The 14499-nt window shown below is 32.6% G+C and overlaps 1 long non-coding RNA gene across 1 annotated transcript in view; it reads left to right on the top strand.

Annotated features, from left to right (window-relative positions):
* The first annotated feature begins 8275 nt into the window (after positions 1-8275).
* The window catches only part of LOC129224712 (uncharacterized), a 7087-nt gene continuing 863 nt past the window's right edge, over positions 8276-14499 (top strand). Inside the window, exon 1 of the long non-coding RNA XR_008580712.1 lies at positions 8276-8691. This is a non-coding gene — a long non-coding RNA (uncharacterized LOC129224712). The remainder of the gene's footprint in view (positions 8692-14499) is intronic.

The following is a 14499-nucleotide window of genomic DNA, read 5'->3' as shown; positions in this document are numbered from 1 at the left end:
CGGAAACGGCACATCTTAACAAAGTCTAACCATATGTGTCGTGAGTGTTACCTAGTAAACAAGTTCTAAAATTCAATTCAAAAAAACAAAAGAAATGTATAATAACTCTATTAAAATTTGTAGCTTACTTAAAAGCAATATTATCTTCCTAACCATATTATTTTAAAATATTTTTTTCTTTTCATTTATAATTTTGACAGGAAGTGAAAATATGATACTTGGTAACACTCATGATGATGAATATTGTGCATTTTTATTTAAAAAATATTATTTATTTTAATGCGATTCAAGGGACAAATTTATTCATAAAATGTATGATTTTTGTAAAAATAAACACTTAAATACTTCGTAGAAATACTGTCATGTTGTCCAGTAACATTCATGACATTGAAGGTGAAAATGTAACTTTTAAAGTAAAATATCTCTAGTTGTATGAAATACTAAGCTCAAATGAGGCAGTGAGAAGCAAAAGGATCCACGTGGACATTTTCAAGTTTCGAGTAAAGCACGTATAAAGATTACGTCCTAGGTAGGCTTTCATTGAGTTTTTTTTCTAAATCATGCTATACAGCAGCACCTACCAGGGTACTCTACTAGTACCATCTCTTGCGAGAAGACACAGAAGGGGTTCACCTACCATTTGCACTGGTTATCTCCAAATTTTTAATTTTGCCACTTGCATCCCTTTGCTTCTCACTGCCTCAAATATGATTGTACCCTTAAAAATAAACTATGTATTACGAGAAATTTTTCCCGAAAGAAAAAAAACAGTTGATGATATTTATGTTTGAAATTTTTCAAATGTTGTTCAGGCAAAAGCTTGGAAAATGACCCTGGTGATTTATTTCTGCATAACCAAGAACAGACGCATCAAATATGCACATTTGAAACGAAACAGATGTGCTTGTTACAAATAGGAACATAGAACAATTAGTATTTTTTAAATATGTCGAGTCGCGATACAAGCGAACGTTTGGCTAGCATTTACCACTTTCTAGAAGTCAAATAAATGCATGGTTGGATCCAGCTTTCAGTTTCGGAGGGATCATATCCTCATATATATATAATAGCAAATGATCGAGTAACCCACGTTTCAGGGGAATAAAGAAAAGAAAAAATGGTCAACAATGAACGCTACCTACTGGAGCTTCGGGTTACTCCACTGGAGTTAGGGTTACAATTTTAAGTATCAAAATATCACCAAACAGGCATCGGCTTCTTTCAAATGTAGAAGCATCTTTCACCCGTCATACCTTGACGGGTGATTTTCTAGTTAGCAAATAATATTCATGAACTTATAGAAGTAGATTCATATTGACCAGAAGGAATATTTAAAAAATAAACAAATAAATAAATAAAACATTTTAAAATAAATTCATGAAAACTTTGTTATGAAACATCGAATGAATGTGTGTGGGGGGAGGGGCATTCAATTTACCGGGCCCCTTCAAAAAAATTTTCTGTATCCGCCCCTACCCCATGCTACTGAGCGTTTATTCTAAAAAGAATTACGGATGAATGTGGCAGGTTGAGGGGGGGGGGGAGTGCGAACTAAACCATATTGTACCGTTTCCACCTCTTGTGTAAAGACGACAAGAAAATGCATGGTCTTTTAGAGACGTTAAATGACATCAATATTTACAGCTATATTACAAATTACAGATTATTTAATGTTACAAAGATATTTTGAACTGCGTGAGCCACTCCGCGACTCAACAGCATCTCTGCTCTACGAGTGTCTCCCTTTGACCTATTTACTTTCCCTTATATACGGGGATTCGTTTGGCGGGAAATGTACCCCTGTTTACAACAGTCAGACGATGTTGACAAGATGGTTGAAAAATGTTCCCTATAGTGTCACAGACATCATATCACACCAAACGGAGAAAGTTTATGTGCACAACAAATGTCCAGCTTCGGATAGAATTCAGCTATTCTGAAGATCTAATTTCGAACATTTCTCAGAAAAGGGGAGCAAAAACCGTATTTACGTGTGGTCTTATACTTATCCAGCTCCCATACTGGTGACAGATATGAAACACCCGCGTAACATGTTTTTCTCACGATGAGTGTGGTCTGGGAAAGAATTTCTAGACCGACCCCACACATTGAATCAAAATAGCAAACAACTGCGGGAATCGCATCGGTATAATATGAACTAAAGTATTGTTGGCCCGCCTCATCTCCAAAAATTTGCAATGTGGCCCATGAGTAAAAAAGGTTGAAAACCCGCGCTCTAATCCATATCCCGACATTCTTCTCCTTATTTATCCAGACATATATTAAAACAAAAAGCGTATGTATTTGAATTAAATAACAAATTAAAATCAAAGCCTAATCATTTATTTCCCTTACCTTTTTGATGAAGGAAAGAACAACGTTTCATGCTGAGTGGTGGCGAGAAGAAAAAAAATTCTGTCAACGGAAACGCCTTTCGTTCTTAAACTATTACTCTAAACTGCCCATTTTGTTTATAAGCCCTCAATTCCCGCTAAAAATCATCACACCCCGAGTGAATCACTGATTAGTCTGGAATTTACACCACTGAGTCTGCCCGAGGTAGAATGATGACTGGATGGCGACAACGATTAGCACCCCTTAACCCGCAGGGGATGACATGTTTTTGTACCCAGTCGGGCGATTTTAAACGAGTAGGAAAAAAAGAGAAAAACTGCTTTTGGTTGACCGCTGGAAAATGCCCGATGTCTGTTGCTCAAGAGGAAAAAAAAGAAAGGTTTGAAATCCGTTTAACAAAAATGAGGAGTGGAATCATTGTTGAATTTTCCAATGTCGCCCAGTAGTTTGATTTTGCATCTTCTAGGCGACAGAATTTTTTCACTACGCGACATTAGTGTCGCGTAGTACCTATGTTAAAAAATGCTCTGGTACAAGTCAATTGGCGAGAAAATTCATCATACATTATCTTTTCTTTTCCTTATCTTTACTAATAATAAAGGTGAATGTCTCTCTCTCTGTCTGTCAGGATCTCTGTGACGCGCATAGCGCCTAGACCATTCGGCCGATTTTCATGAAATTTGGCAAAAAGTTAGTATAGCATGGGGGTGTGCACCTCGAGGCGATTTTTCGAAAATTCGATGTGGTTCTTTTTCTATTTCAATTTTAAGAACAAAATTATCATAAGATGGACGAGTAAATTACAATATTATCATAACGTGGAACCGTAACATGGGTACAAGCCAATTGGCGAGAAAATTCACCATACATTATTTGTAAATATACAGGCGAACCAAAAGACCTTTTAATTTTTCTATCACGGGCAAAGCCGTGCGTCTACCACTCTAGTAAAACATAAAGAAATAAATCGAAAATTCTTTATTAAAAAAAAAAAATTAAAACAACTTGGCAAAAAAAGTTTCGTAAAAGTTAATACATTTATATTGAAAACTTTAACTCTAACTTTAAAATATTCTTATTTTTGCGTACTATGCGGGAACCTAAATGCCGCATGAGAGCAAAACCTTTTATTTGGCTATAATTTCCCGCTTTATTACTCACAATTTTCAACTTCAGTCTTTTTTCTGTTATTAAAAAAAAAAAAAAAAAAATCGTAAAAAAAAAGTTTTTTTTTTTTTAAAGAAAATTATAAACTTAAGGCCTCTTGCGGGACACCTAAATAATTTTTTGATTTGAATTTTTTGCGTAGTATGTAGGTCGGTAGGTGTAACTTTTTATCAACACGATACATTGAATTTAGAAAAAAAGTTTTTTTCGATACACCCTAGTGCCTAACGTACGCAAAATTTGTACCTTTCATTTGATGTCCTTCTTTCCAGAAAAAAAAAAAAAAGGAATCTAAATAAATTATAATGCAATGATAACAGAGAGAATGTTTTTGTCTTTATTCACGCGATCAGTAACGTTTTTTTTTTGTTTTCAGACAAGGAAAGCTTCCAGGATTTTAACTTTTTATCTGTCCTCAGTTACTGTCTGTTAGCAAATGAAATACTTATACAGTCGAGTCCCGACATACTCGAGGGATGCGTTCCAAGACCCTTCGCGTAAGTTGAAATTTCGCGTTGTGAAAAAGGGTATGTGTAAAAACTTTTATGAACATACCGATACGATTAAAGACACTTGTAAACACCACCTCAAACTGTTAATACCATTTCTTAACTATACATTACTGTTTCTTAAATAACAAGTTGAATTTTTATTTATTGTATTTAAAAAAAAAAAAACCGTTTTATTTAACTTAAAAAATTGCTACGATGCACAAAATCAATGGGAAAGGAAGACGTAAAATAAACCACTACGGTACGTACGTTATGTAGTAAGAAAAACAAATGCACTATAGTTGGTGAAACTTTCTTTTTCCTTCTATCTTCTCAAACTTAAAATGAAACAGCACTCTTAGGTGTCATTATATTTTATCAACTTTACCATATAGGATGAAAAAAAAAATGGAAAATGAGGAGTAATTATTTGTATAAAAGCGATGTTCAGACTAGTACGCTACTACCCAGGTCAAAATTTATGCTATTACTAGCAACAGAAATATGCTAGCTTTTGCTATTTTTTGCTTTGTCTGCTAGTTATTCATGCTATGATATGCTTTTTTATGCTAGCAAGCATCACATACTATTCAGCTAGCATACTCAGTAATAGCATGGCAAGCTATCTACAAGCATCATATGCTTATTTGCTGTTCAAGCTTGTTCAAAAGCATGTAGTGCTACGTAGCTTAATAAGCTATTTTAAGCTTTTTTATGCTAGCAAGTATCACATGCTATTCAGCTAGCATACGCAGTAATAGCATAGCAAGCTATCTACAGGCATCATATGCTTATTTGTTGTTCGAGCTTGTTCAAAAGCATTTAGTGCTACGTAGCTTAATAAGCTTTTATGCTACACATACACACACTTATGCCTGCACACAGACACAAACACATATGCCTACATACACACACGCGCGCGTACACACACAGCACTGCATACGCAACACGCACACATTTGCATACACACACACACGCACCCACACACATGCGCCTACACAAACGCACACGCGCATTCATACACACACACGCTGGTGATTGCGAAAAACATAATTTGAATTCAAGATGCCAAAAATTCAATTTTTTTTTTTGCCCTTCCTGATGGATTTTTTTTTATTTATTTATTTATTTATTTATTTTTTTTTTTTGCGCTCTATTATATGCCTTCATGTATGCGCCTTCATTTTTTTATGCGCCCTCAAACCTGTGTGCCTTCTGTATTAAGGTTGGCGGGGGACCCAAATAGTGTTACTTTTAAATAAATTCATAAGGCCTCGCTGATTGCCTGCTCAAACAGTAGACTTGTCATTCAGGGGTCAACTGCCCCACACTCCTTGACTACGGGAAATTAATGTATCTACATATAATTTAGCGTATTTTTTGCTATTTCTGGTGTAATTTCCATCAAGTACCATACTTTTTGCACCCACCACCCTGAAAAATTCGAAATGACCTCCTATAAGGCAGATGCTTATCCCCAGTTTCTTTCTCGACCCCGATGTAATACTATTGCATAGTTTATGAAGGCAATGGACAGTTCCCAGTCCTCTGATATTTGTTAAGCATTAAAACTTTAATAATGAACATAATTGCATAGAAAAACAAAAATGCATTTAAATGAGCGTCCCAATTGTAGGGACTCTAGTGCTAATAATTTTGACGAGAAAAATTTAAAAAAAATGAATATAACTCATGGAAAGTGAACTGTCAAAGTGTTTTTTTTCATTGGTTTGTTATTTTCACACATTTATAGAACAGCGTTTCAACGTATACAAGCAGAGATTTTTTTAATGAAATTACGCAAGCGCAAAGTGCAAAAAATGTGTACCTTTCATGGCGGGAAATTTGGAAAAGCAAACTGTGATTGGCAACGGCAACATTCCGAGCCGCACCACAGCAACCAGCATGTTTATTTTGTGCACAGGAGGAAATTTGCGCTGAGATAAGTATTCTTTTAAACCCGTTTTTGAAATTTAACTTAATATTGTAATACTTGTTTGTGCTTGTAATTGTTTTTTATGCAAACTCAAGTGTCTTATCAAACGATTTTACGTTGTAAGCAAAGCATTGTAGCAAAAATGTTTGTTTCCTTGAGTTCGGACAATCTAACGAGTTGTTTTGTTTCATCTTGTAGTACGGCGCTATTTACTGAAAAGTGTCACTATTTTACTGAAAAGTGTCGATGCTATTTTTTTTAAAATCATATTTTGGATCAGAAAGTTATTGTAATCCATAACGTAGTTATGTAAGCTGCCTTTACTTAATATAGGCATTAGAGTCCTATATTGGATATTCAATCACGTTGCTAGAAATTTCTTCTTTAGTTTTTCGTTTTTAAATTCATTAAAAATCTTGATTTTATTTTATGATTAAAACAAATTAAAGCAAGATTAAGATGCATCAATTCATCAGCAGCATCAGTACAACTTTATAACAAGTATAAGGTTAGACTCTTAAAAGTTTTAGATTAGCTTTAGTTAGAAACTTCTATATATGTTTACTTCATGTATAATAATTTACCAGTAATTTTGAAATTTAACTTCTGAACATATTTTTGCTTCATCGTAGACCAAAAATCAACAGCTTAAAATTGAAATTTATCCAGGACAGAATTAACTTTTGTCAAGACGCTTCTTAGTTAGGATTCACTGAATAGTTGGTTAATCTTTCAATATACTGCATATTTGGCAGACAAACAGAATATTTGGTTTGATTGAATACTTTAATAATTCAGTGACGCAATGCGTAGCAAATTTATTTTCAACACTTAGTAAACATATTTTTTCATATAATGAATGAAAGTTTTAAGGTAGTTAAAAATTAGTTTGAGTTGTTGCCGTCTAATACTGTCAAACCTGGTTTATAAGAAAGCACTTAAAATTAATTTCTGCTTGGACAAACTGCATTTGAGATCCTTAATCCCGGTCCTACTGTTGATGATTTTCCAAATAAGATGATCTGCTTTAAACAATATGGTTTTAAAGGTCCCTCTGATATTGTTTTAACGAGTTTCAAATGTGCTATCATATTCAAAACAATTTTAACGTAAGAGAAAACACTCAGGTGGTAATTTCAAATTTTATTATTTTCAATTTTTCGTAATTTTTATGACATGTCTATATCTGAGAGTCAGAACAAGGTAACTCATAATATCGTGAGGAGACAGCTAAAATGGTTGTCAAAGATGGAATGCACCTGGTAAGTAATTACAAAGTTTTTTTTAGAATTATATTCACATGACTCGATACAGAATAAGATTCTACATGACAATACACTAATAAACTGAAAATCACAGTTTTTGGACTTATGTCAGTATTATAGCTCTGAGCTACAGATATTTTAATTAATCTTACTTTTTCAAATTCAATTAACTATGAAACAGTAAGCAGAAAAGAAAAAAAAAACTTGGATAATATGGAATATACATAATTTTGTACAGTCGGCTAGCAACTTTGTTTTGTATTTGTATGTAAGGTAATTGCAAGATCCTTTATTTATAATGTAACATACTACCATGATTATATTAGCTACATCAAATATTATTCGAAAAGAATTGCAGATAAATATAAACCATTAGTCCTTTACTAGAACAGTTTTTTTTTAAATTTATAATTGCACTAAATATAGATGCATTTAGGATGTTAAATGAAAATTAATTTTTATTTCATAAAAAAGGAAAAATAGATTAACCTTCCTTACATTAAATTGGTATAAAATACAAATGTTGAAATCACAAAATAAATAATATTAGATATTGGGTAAAATATGTTATTCGGTGCACCTATGCTTTTTAGTACGGACAAACTGAGATTTGGCACTTGCACATTATAGTGAATCATAAGGAAAGGGGTAAGGAAAATAAAAATTTGTATTGTTGATATTTAGATATGAAAAATGCAGTAACTATTTAAAATATGTAAGTACTGTACACAAGTAAAATACTGTATTAAAATTGAAAATTTAGTTCTTTCAGTCAACCAGTTTTCTGCCAAAATGGAATGTTTCAATGACTTAATGGTTTGAGTTTTATAATTTACGAAACATGTTAAGATTTTTTTTCTTAGTAACTACTTAATTTAAAGATTAATCATTTTGACTTTTAAAGGGTAGCTTTTTCCTAAATTTTCCTTAGCAATTCTTGACAGTTTTCATGCGTAATTTTTTAAAAAGACTAGCTAGGCTTTGTGTTGAATTTTAAAAATAATGAATATTCTAAAATAACACACAAGTTGTTAAAAAATATATTTTGTAAGATCTTTTAATTTAGGAAATAAAACTTTCAAGAAAATATAATTACACGGAATTAGTATTAATGCTCTACTCAAGCTATACATTGTATTATTTATCTTTTAAATAGTAATGAACAAAGTTTTAATGAACAAAATCATCGGGTTACTGCATACACGTGTTTTGGAGTTACAGAAACTCTTTTTCAATGTAAAGTGGTGAGCTTTTGTATGTAAAGACCCAAAACACGGGTATGCAGTTGTCTGCTATTTTTGTGCATTAAAACGTTGTTCATTACTATTTACTTCCCTGCACAAAGGTATTTATTTCTTATTTATCTTTTAGTTTAAAGCAACTTTTTTTTGCAGCCTTTAAGAACAAAATAAGATGCCTTCTTTGCACTAAGATTTTCAAGTAGGAGAGTGGAATTGCAAGTCCTTTCTCATCACAGGTAAGTGATATTAGTTTTGAAAATATCAGTAGGGGAATGTGGGGCAAAGTAAAATTGTGAAGTATTTACCCTGTTTTTAGTACAATATATCTAGTAATATTTTAAAATACATTTAGGCTTCTCGAGTCAGAAAAAGTTATCTCTGAAGGTCAAAGCGTAAGCTAATAAATACAAGCAGTTTTGAGAAATTGGTACTCATTTGGTAATATTTTGTTGTACAGTCAACCTTCGTTTATCGTGGTCAATTCGCTCCAGACTTTACTGCAATAACTGAATTTCCGCGAAGTAGGATTTATTTATAAACCAAATGTTTTTTTTTTCCTAATTAGAGCGCATAAAACCAACTTACGACAATTTAAATAGGTTTTAACATAGTTAGAGCCCCCTAAATATTAAACAGCTCTCTTAATCCCCATCACATTTTCATTACTTTGTTAAAACTAAGCTACACGCACAATATGCAGTTCTTAAACATTACTACTAATCTGTGAAAACAGCTCAACTTGTTCGATGATGAATATGTGCCCCTGTTCTTCCTCTTTACTTATCCTCATTAAAGGTATTATATATACAACTTAAAAAGCTTGTACATTGTGAACACTATATAGAAATGTATGTATTTATCCCCTAACAATACAGTGATTTATACTTTCCAGTTAGTGTTGAACGGTTAAAATGAGATAGCGATTCCCTACACTTTCTTCGCCGATTTTGTACCTTCACTCCCTTAACTAGTCCAACTATAGCCCCTCAGAAGAGCTTATCTTACTAAAAGGACATACTTTGTTATTCTTTAGTGGGAAAAAATTTACAGGGCATAAAAAAGGATTATTACTATATTTGAAAAAAAAAAAAAAAAAAACCAGAAAAAATCGCAATGTAGTGAAGCCCCGAAAGTCGAAGCGCAAAGTAGCAAGGGATGACTGTAACTCAAAAATTATTTTTGTAATTTTAAAATGAAATAGTTTTTATTATTAACATTTTTAGTACTACTTGAGGCCTATCAGTGCAGTTTTTACTCAATTATTACTAAGCTTAGTTTTATTTTAAATGTTTTTTCCAATTAATCATGTGCATGCGAGGTAAAGTAGAATAGTTTATTCCATGTACTTATTCATTTCTTTTATCACTTGTATATTAATTTACAAATAAATTCATATGCATTCCTTTGCATAAAAATTCACTACTTTAATCATTCATTTACATATTGACTTATTAAAGCATTATTTTATTTGCTCGTTTATTGTTTCGCATGTATTAATCAATCAACTTATTTATACAACTTATACTTTAACCCCGCCTCCCTCTGCCGCACCACCGTCGACCAGCCGCCTCACGGTGCTGCTCCTCTAGCGAAAACCGTCTCCAGGTTGCGTCCATATCTTACACACACACACCTACACACACTCATGCCTGCACACTGACACAAACACATATGCCTATATACACACACACACACACGAACGCCTACACACACACACACATGCGGGTACACACACAACACGCACACACACATGCATGCATACATACACACCCACCCACACACATGAGTCCACACAAACACACGCATACACTCTCGTGATTGCAAAAAACATAATTTGAATTCAAGATGCCAAAAATTCAAATTACTATAATTTTTTTGTTTATTCTTTCACTATCTCTTTATTAATTTATTAATTATTTTAGTTAATCATTTATTTAACCCAAAATGGTGTTGATAATCAGATAGAAAATATTTCAGACAAAAAATATTTTATTTTTCACTTTGCCCCTTGATAAAAAAAGGGGGGGGGGATTCTTTATGTGCTGTAATTTTTGAAACAAATTTCCAATTTGCAACAAGTAAGTTATTTTAACTCTTACACTTTGCCCCACATTCCCGTACTTCAAACTTAAGACACCACTTATTGTATGATGGTTTGCTAAAAAAATTTGTCAAGTGTGACTAGATAGCCTTAATATTCCAAAGCAAACAAATGAAATTGTTTGCTCACCGAACATACTTACTACAAAATTAATTGCTTCCAGTCAGAGGCGTAGCTAGACCCGACTTTCAGGGGGGGTTACTTATTTTTTATATATATATATATATATATATATATATATATATATATATATACAGTGGCGGATACAAAGGGAGGGTTAATTAGTAGCTTTATGCTTTACTAACTGCTTTATTGGCTGATTTGGTGCTTTTTTTTTGCCTCCCAAACAATTTCGGAAATTTTCGTACCCAAAACCACAGGTTCACTAATGGGGGGGGAGTAGTCATTCTTCCACATGTGACCCCCCAAATGATACTCTGTATCCGCCCCTGTATATATATATATATATATATATATATATATATATATATATATGTATGTGTGTGTGTGTGTATAAACTTTTTTAGTATTAACAAAATAAGAGGGAGGTGAATCTTACATACTTTGGAATGGAGTGCCTCAAGTCCGAAACTTGTGTCAAACAAAACAAAAGCAAAGAAATTTTTAAAGAGATTTTTTAGAAGAAGAGTAATAATGTGAAATTCATAGGTTTGACCTTTAAGATGAACATTTCAAGTTCATGGTTAATGATCATTCAAGTTAAAAGCCATTTCACTCTGTTATCTGGATTAGTACTGCTCTTTGGTTGCTCTCTTCCTTAAAATTGTGATTCCTTAGAAAACCGAAATGATACGAGTAAAAAGAAAGTATAAGACTTTTTCAACTAACTAAACTAATACAGAGGAGTTTTAATCAACAACCCACATTGTGTTTAGTATCGATTTCAAATTTTCACTATCATATTCCAAATTTCTATAACGTTTCTTAAAGCCCCCGTATCTCAAAACCTCTTTATCCCGATTTTTTTCTTTCCTGTGAAATTCGAAATATACAGATTCGACTGTATGCAATATTCCCACTGCGCCACTCATAAAATTAAACATATTTAACAATTTGCGGAATGAATGACGAAGAAAGGCTACATATACGTTGATTTAACAAATCAATCTCATTTATAAAGCAAAGTGTCAAATTTCAGTCAATTATCAAAAATTGTCGCAGCAGAGGGAGGAATCTTTATGCTTGAGGGTCACTCATGTAGCAGATTATCAATGTCATTGGGAGGGGGGGGGACGAAGTGAATTTTTGACCTTTGTTACTCAGAAAAATGTCGTTTTGATTTTTTTCTTTTTCTTTTTTTTTCTTTCCCTTCTCTTTTCTCTCTTTTTTTTTTTTTTTTTTTTTTTGAGACAAACATTTCAGGGGGGGGTTTTGTCCCCCAAACCCCCCCCCCCTTAGCTACGCCCCTGCTTCCAGTTCATCAACCACATCTCTGTTGTCAAGCTTAAGCTGCGGTGAATTAGTTATTGTTTTATGGCATTTGTATTGTAACAAGTTGGAGTTGTTCGAATTCTCGTAAATTCCCCTTTTTTCTAAAAAGAAAAAGCTATGTTTTGATACAATTTTCTAGGGATTTACCAAACACCACAGTGTGCTGAATACTGATAATAATATAATACAGCCGGACCTCCATATATCCAAGTATGAACTTACGAAGAAAAGATTCCATTTATAGAAATTTAGAAGCTTAATTTTATTAGAATTACTACTAAAACATTAAAGTTCAATCTAATTTTTCTGGAAAAACTACATTACTCATTTATTTGTGAATTATATTACATAAAAGTTAATGATTTAAAAAAGAAAAACAATAAGAAACTTTCTTTTTTTATTGTTTTTAAATAAACAGTATTCCAGACATTGGATAAAATCATCATAGCTGTATTCCTTAAAAAGAAAAGAAAAAATTTATGAATAGCCAATTTTACCAACAGTTCACCAAAGAAATGTTTGCATTTATTGAATCCTCTACTTCATTAGAAATATTTTTCGAAAATTGAAGTCCAGAACCTGTAGTCAGAGACACCTCCAACATTTCATTTTTGATTAAATTCAAAAAATTGCATTTTTATCCCTCCCCCTTCTGTTTTGCAAGGAGTTATGGCTTTTTCAAATACAACTATTTCTGTGTCCATTAAGAGGTTTTTTTTCTGCAAAATTTTAATATCTCTTAAGCAAATTTGAATCTTTCCAGTGTGTTCAAGTTAAACTTGAGATTTCCTACTGTAAAATTAAATAGTTTTTTCATTTGAATCAATGCATCAAGTTGTAAAGTAAAATGCAGTTGTACTTCACTAATCAAAATCATATATTTTTTTAAAGTTAAAATTTTTAAAATGTTTTTTTGGTTTAAGTGGGTTTTTTTTTCCATTCCCTTTCCAAAATTGCATTCATATTTTTTTTTTAAATTAGAGGGAAGGAGAGAATCCCATCCAATCAAATCAACTCTAACTAACCCTCCCCCCCCCCCCTCTTTGTTCCCTTTATATACGTGCGTGCGTGTGTGTGTGGAAAAACTAACCCAACTGTCATGAGTATTTCCTGTTTCATTCATTAACAAAAAATGTTTCATTCAAATGTTTAGAGTGGTATTAGTTTTGCAAAATGTATTTTAAAAACTAGCAAATTTGCCGCTAAATATAAGTTTTTTTTTTCTTTCCAGGAATCAGGACTTCTAATCAGAAAAATAGCTCTTTTAGTCCTTTTTTTAATTTTAACTTTCTCCTTTTATTTCTAACTAGCAGTACCCGCACAGCGATGCCCGTGCTAAAAATTTAATGGAAATCCAATGAATAAAAAAAAATTTACGCCTGCTCTCCCTCTGATGTAAAATGATAATTTTTCTTTGTATAAAATGCGTACACACCATTTCAAAGAAAAAAAAACCTATTAAAGTTCCTTTGGAACTTAAAACTTTTTGTCAAATCATTAAATTATATTTACAGATACTTTAAAACTCTATTTAGCAAGTGAAGCGGTTTTTTTGCAATTTAAAATATTTCGCAAAATAAACAAAATAAGACATCAAATAATATCTTTCAAATGTAAAAACTACCAAAATATCACGAAACAGGCAATGACTTTGTTCAACGAGTAGAAGCAATTTTCACCTCTATCATACCTTAACGGGCAACTTTCTAGCTTAGATATAAAAATTGATACAATTAAAGCTATATACAGATTAGAAAAAAATGCAGAAGTTGGCGCCTGCAACTTTCTGATATTTAGTCAGAGCCTGAACTCATTCTTTGGGTTTCTTACCCTTGGAAAGGATAAGATTTGAAAACTTTCTGTTGGGGGGTTGGTGTCGACATGTGCGTGGTGTACACGTGATGTGTGAAGGGTTAAACCCCACGTAGATATTTTGCGAAACTGATTGATCGTCACTGCATTTTATTTAAGTATTAACAAGTGCTGTGATACTTAGTAGTATTGTATTTTCTTTAAAATTTTTTCAATTATACTTCAAGAATATAATATTTGCCATTATACTTTTTTAAAATTTACTTCAAGATATCATGTTAGGTATTCAACTTCTCTTAATAGCCAACTTAATGTAATAATATATTTTAATACTAGTTGAAATTTGTATGTTTCCCACCAGTACAGTTTTAGTTCAATAACTTTTGTGGCATTTTTCTTCATTTGTATAATATTTTTCCAACTTGCATGTCTGTCTGGAGGGGCACATTTAAATGGTAGTTTATGTACAGGTAAGGATTTATGACCAAACCCAATCCTCCACGTTAATTCTGCCTCCTTTGGTGCATACTAGGTGAGTCAACTCTCTTGGGCAAAACTTTAAGGCAGGTCAGATGGGAGGGTAAAGAGTAAGAATCTTATTCAACATATGGTCACAAGTGCAATGCTGACGCGCTACATGCACACAGAGCTAGAAACTGATGGATGCAAAAGGAGTCTC

This window comes from Uloborus diversus, chromosome 6 (genome assembly GCF_026930045.1).
Source record: "Uloborus diversus isolate 005 chromosome 6, Udiv.v.3.1, whole genome shotgun sequence".
NCBI classification, from domain to species: Eukaryota; Metazoa; Arthropoda; class Arachnida; order Araneae; family Uloboridae; genus Uloborus; species Uloborus diversus.
The sequence above is the reverse complement of the archived record's forward strand: the minus strand, read 5'-3'. Positions and strand labels throughout refer to the sequence as shown.